Here is a 5,881-nt window from a genome sequence, read left to right on the forward strand (position 1 = left end):
CTTGGAAAGGAGGCACTAATTCAAAGTTTTGTTGAACAAGATGCTCCTATTCCTTGGGATGAAACTCACAGAGGAGTGGAGTGGACCAAGAAGTGGAATGAATATTATTTCATTCCAAGCTCGAAAGTTTTGACAGAGCACATTACCAGAGCTGATGAGCTGATGTCAAATTCTGATTTCAAGACACAACTCAAAGTCACAGCTCTAAGTATCAAGTCTCTTCAAGGTCAACACTCTATAACTCATGAAAAGGTTGACAAACTTCTGGAAAAAGCTGAAAAGCTGGATATGGAGATCAAGCTAGATAAAAAGAGGTTTTGTCATACCTATTTCTAAGAGAGTTGAAGCTATTGAGAAGATTTAAAAACAACAACATGCCCAAATTACTGAGGTACTACATAATCAAGCTTATCAAAAAGCTTAACTTAATGAAATTCAATCTTCAGTAGAACTTCTTCTCTCTCTCCTGCTACTAGATGATGCCAAAAAGGGGGAGAAGGTAGTTAAGTCCAAATGCTCTAATACTAAAGTACTGAAGAAAAATGATGACAATGAGGAAAACCAGGGAAACCCTAACAAGGGCAAGGGTCAAGGTCAAGGGCAAAGCAGCAAAGTTTCTTCAAGGAAACTAATTTCTGATTCAAGCAAATCTTCTACTCAAAAGAAGATAAATTCTGATGTTGTAAATGCTCAAGCTCTGATAGCAAGTTCTGATAATCAAAATATGATATCAAGTTCTGATGTTCTGATTCAAGGAGGAAGTAAAGACTCTCATAAGTTTTTTCAAACTCTGAAGCTCAAAGGAAAGAAGACTACTTTCTACTACAAAGATCCTAAAATTCAGATACTTGATGAAGAGATTGCTAGAAGATTATTTCTCAAGCATAATCCTGGAATGGATTTAGAGAATTTAAAGGAGGACGAAGCTAGATTTGCAGCTGAGAAGACAAATCTAAAGTCTAAAGCTTCTGACGCTAAGAAACTTCCAAGGCCTAAGGCAAAAGGCATTGTGATCCAGGAAAAGTCAAATTCTGAGGCTTCAAAGCCCAAGACAAGATCACAAGTTGAGATTGATCCCAAAGATAAAGGGAAAGGAAAAGTTGATGAACCAATAAAGCCACAGGAGATGAAGATTCCTCAAATCCTGATGAAACATGTTGCAAAATGGTTCAAGTTTATGATGATACTGCGGTTGAAGATGAAACTGTTCAAATTCTGAAAAGAAGGAAGATAACTGAAGCATCCAAGACAACCTCTGAAAAAGCTCAAGTTGTTCAGAATGAAGAACAGCAAGCTATAGAAGAAATAGCAAATTCTGATCAAGTCATCAAGAAATCAACCTCTGACAGTGCTCAAGTTGATTTAGACAAGATGAAAGTAGCTGTTAAGAAGAAACTCCTATGGAAAAATGTTAAACCATCAGATTCAAAGAAAAGCCAATTGTTATCTGATTTCGTGACTATTGGATTGAAAGCCAGATAAGCAAGAGACAGAGATGGACTAGCTTCTCATGAAGCCAAAATCAAGACATCAGTTAATGTGCTTACAAGAGATCCATTCTTATTGACTGACAAACATCTTGAAGAAGTTACATAGAAATACCTTGACAAGGTTATATCTATTCAAGTGGTACTGGATGCTCATGATAAGCATAACGTCAAAGAAAATCTGATTATATTTCTTGAAGATGGAAGAACATATCAAATGTTAGAATCACATGTGATGAAAAAATCTCTGAAAGAACTTTAATTATTTCATTATCTTATAGAGATAAAGTCTGAGATTACCAGGAGATGGTCAAATTTCATATTGAAGACCATAAGAGATAAAGCAAGAATTTCTGGTTCAAGGGTTACAGAATTCATTCCTAATATAGTTGAAGATGATGGAAGTGAAATTCCAATGAAGAAGGATTCTGCTAAACTTGAAGTCATTTTGAAAGAGAAATGTCTGTGCTACAATGGAGACTCTTCTCATCCAAGAGTAATCAGACTTGGTGTTGGTTTGGAAAGAGACCATATCTCAGCACTTAGGACTGCAATCTACTAGATTGGAAGTCAGGGTGAAGAATTGAAGCAAGTCAAAGCTATAATAGCTCAAGTCCTGAGGAATAAAGAAGAAAAGCTGATATCAAACTTTGTCAAGAATCACTTTGGATTTAGATTGACTCAGTGAGATTGGTAAAAGCTACAAGGACTATAAGTTGTAGTTAGTTATCTTATTAAACTCTCATTACATTTGTACTTAAAATGTTTTTGACATCATCAAATCTATTAACTTGTATATTTTGCATAATTTAAAAGTTGGGGGAGATTGTTAGATATATTTGAGATGTCATGTCTAATCTGATTTGTGTTTAGTTTTGAGAACTTAACAACAGGACTTATAAGAACTTACTGGAAATCAAAACTTACTGAAGTCAGAACTTAATATCAGAACTTAAAGCATCAGAAGATATGTATCATGAGATAAGTGCGGGAAGACTTCAGATAAGGAATGCAGCTGATTTACAGGAGAAGATCTGAACTAAAATAAAAGAAGATATGCATGAAGAGTTAGGGGACTAGAAGACTTGTAGAAGATATCTGATTGATATATTTTAGGAGACAGAATTATATTCCATATCAATTGAAATATATCTTGTAATTGTGTACTATATAAATACAGACATAGGGTTTACACTATATGTATTATCATTATCGAGAACCATTATTCATTGTAACCTAGCAGCTCTTAGTGATATTGTTCATCACTGAGAGAGAACAACAGTCCTATTGTAACATAGTTTATTTGAATATACTTGATCTTTGTTACATACTTGTATTGAAATCGATTTGATTGTATAAACAGTATATTCAACCCCCTTCTATAGTGTTGTGTGACCTAATATCATCAATATTAGTAGGGTCGCATGTAGGGATATTAGAACAGAATGGGGGAGGGTTCCAGGAGGTGTCTTCAGGAGCATCTTCACTGTAACATCATGATAGTCTCGAGTTGTCGATGATAACACAACAGACCAATTAGCGTCAACTGGATCCTCAATATAAAATACTTGGCTGACTTGGTCAACAGAGATATATTTGTCTTTTTTATGACCTGGTCGATTGAAGTTGACAAGGGTGAAACCAAGATCATCGGACTTGACACCTTTGTCACTTGCTGCCAATGTACATAATAAAAGAGGGGCCTTGAATGCGTGGTAGTCTAATTCTCATATTTCCCTGATCATCCCATAGAATTTTAAATCACTCTCTATAGGATTCATGTCCTTAGCACTAGAGACTTGGACTATCCTCGCAACTAATGACACACCACTATTCTGAACTACCCTTGCATTATCTCGATCCTTTGTGTTGTATCGGACCCGTTCAACAACATAACTTTGGTAAGTCAAAACTGAAAATGAAGGTTTCCCAGCCAACCATCTTATAGTTTCAGATACGGCTTCCGCATTCCCCTAATTTCTGTACTAACCTACATGTAAATTATTGATGCATATAAGTGGCTAAAAATTTAAAAACAAGACTTATAAAAATAAAAGAGAAGGAAAAAGAATGTAAACCAACTTTTTATTCAAACAAATCGGAAAATTGTCGATTGTGCTCTCCCTATAGGCACTGTACACTCTTCTTTTTCCCTTGATAAATCTCTTCCAAATTTTTTTTATGCAACCTGAAATTACTTACATCAGATTCGACTAAACTATACCAAATACAACTTTAACACTTATATGTATTCTTATTTATGTTTTACTTACATAACATATGGTTCCACTTCCGAATTATTACGAAGAACTGAAAGATGAGCCTCATCTCGTTCTTTTTCCGCAACTGACTTCATAGTCACACCACCGATTGGACTAGAAATTTTTTCTTCATCTTTCGGAAGACCAGCTGTTCTACTACTCCCGCTATAGAACTCACCGCAAAATTCTATTGACTCTTCTTTGAGGTAACCTTAAGCTATAGAAGCTTCTGGATAAAATCGGTTTCTTACATAACTCTTCAATATTTTATTGAAGCGTTCAAAAGTAAACATCCATCTATAAAAAACTGGTCCACATAATCACAGTTCCCTTAATAGGTGGACCGTAAGATGTATTATAACATCGAAAAATGACGGAGGGTAATCTTCTCTAACTCACACAGGGTCAATATCACATCTTCTTGTAATTTATTCAACTTCAACTTTGGAGTTTATATTAGATGGACGCATATTATCTTTAGGAAGAATTGATCCAATTGATTGAAGCAGATCAGTAAAAGCTTTATCGGAAACTCTAAACCTATCCTTCCAATTATCTAATTTTAAGATCGACTCTAGTTCAGTACACTCACTTCCCTCAAACAGAGGTTGTTCCGAATCGGCAACAAACCTCTTAAAGTTATCTGACTCTTTATTGCAATCTTCCCTACTATAGGCTGCTTCACACATGTTAAATGTTTCTGAAATTGGTATGGGCTTCGAGGGAGGACATGTACTACCAACAGATGACCTAGTACTATTAACATGGTTTTCTCAATGCCAAATCCAATCAGAATATCCTAAAATAAACCCTGATTCATAAAGATGACCTCTAATTATATTCACAGAAAACGTTTTGAAGTTAGAGCAGTGTGCACAAGGAAAAGGACTTTTCTTGGGGTTTTTAGCATTTTCCTCGGCAAATATCAAGAAGTTCTCAACACCAATTTCATATTGTAGAGAATCCCTATCGGCTTTTATCCAAGACTTATCCATTTAAAACCACCTGGTATGTCACTAAAAAATTCAGTATAAGGCTTATATTTATTTTATAATAAGTCTAATATTTATTTTATAAGTCTAACTTGATTTTAAGTATGACAACCACACATAGGGCAGACTATAAACGACATAAGAAAACTGAGAATTCTTATTATACATAATGCATATTATACATTTTAATGTTATACATTTTATTATAATATGAATCGATTTGTAATGCATTACGTAATTCATATTATACATTTAATTATAGTACTAGTACTATATATTAACTAGTTATTCAATACTTAATGTATAATCACAATATAATTAACTATAATTAATCATAGTATAATAGTCAGATCACGGATGTAGATTATCAAATTATAAATATACTATTTTCAACTAAACACTTGCATACACAATGACTAAATTAAGAACACGAAACTGAGATTTCAAACCACACACTTGCATACAAAATTCAGAACACGACTACATTTAAATATAACATACTAATACCAAAATGAATTCTCCTGTACATAATTGCAAACAAAATAAAACTGAGATTTCATATTATACGTAATGCATATTGTACGCAGCACATAGATCAGCATAAAAACCAACTACATAGCACAAAGACAAAAAAAACACTATCAAAACTAACAAAACAAATCAAATGTATAAGCGTACAAAAAAGAGTTGGAAAAGAAAACTCACCGAAGATCGAAAAATCAAACATCATTAATGTCCTGTAAAAACAAATCACAACATTACAAACAAATGAAAACTTAATTTACAAAAATAAAAAAAAACAAACAAATATACAAATGTACAACCAAAAACACCCAAATTACCTAAAGCTTTAAATCTTTTTTCTCAGATTAGGTCATGTATACAACAAGAAGAAAAGTATTAGCAACAAGTTTAGACACTAAATTATTAAAAAAATAAGGGTTTCGAATTAGAAAAAACCCCAATATACCAAATTACGGTTTTGAATTCAAAAATCCTCAACTTTTAAAACTGGTCTTCATGCAGAGAAGAACAGTTCGATTCAAGTGGATACAACACTTACCGAAGTAGAGAGGCTAACTGAAAGAGGCTTAACGGAGAGATTGAGAGCGAAGAGAGGTTCATAGAGAGAGAGAGAGAG

This window comes from Apium graveolens, chromosome 2, assembly GCF_009905375.1.
Source record: "Apium graveolens cultivar Ventura chromosome 2, ASM990537v1, whole genome shotgun sequence".
In the NCBI taxonomy this organism is placed as follows: domain Eukaryota; kingdom Viridiplantae; phylum Streptophyta; class Magnoliopsida; order Apiales; family Apiaceae; genus Apium; species Apium graveolens.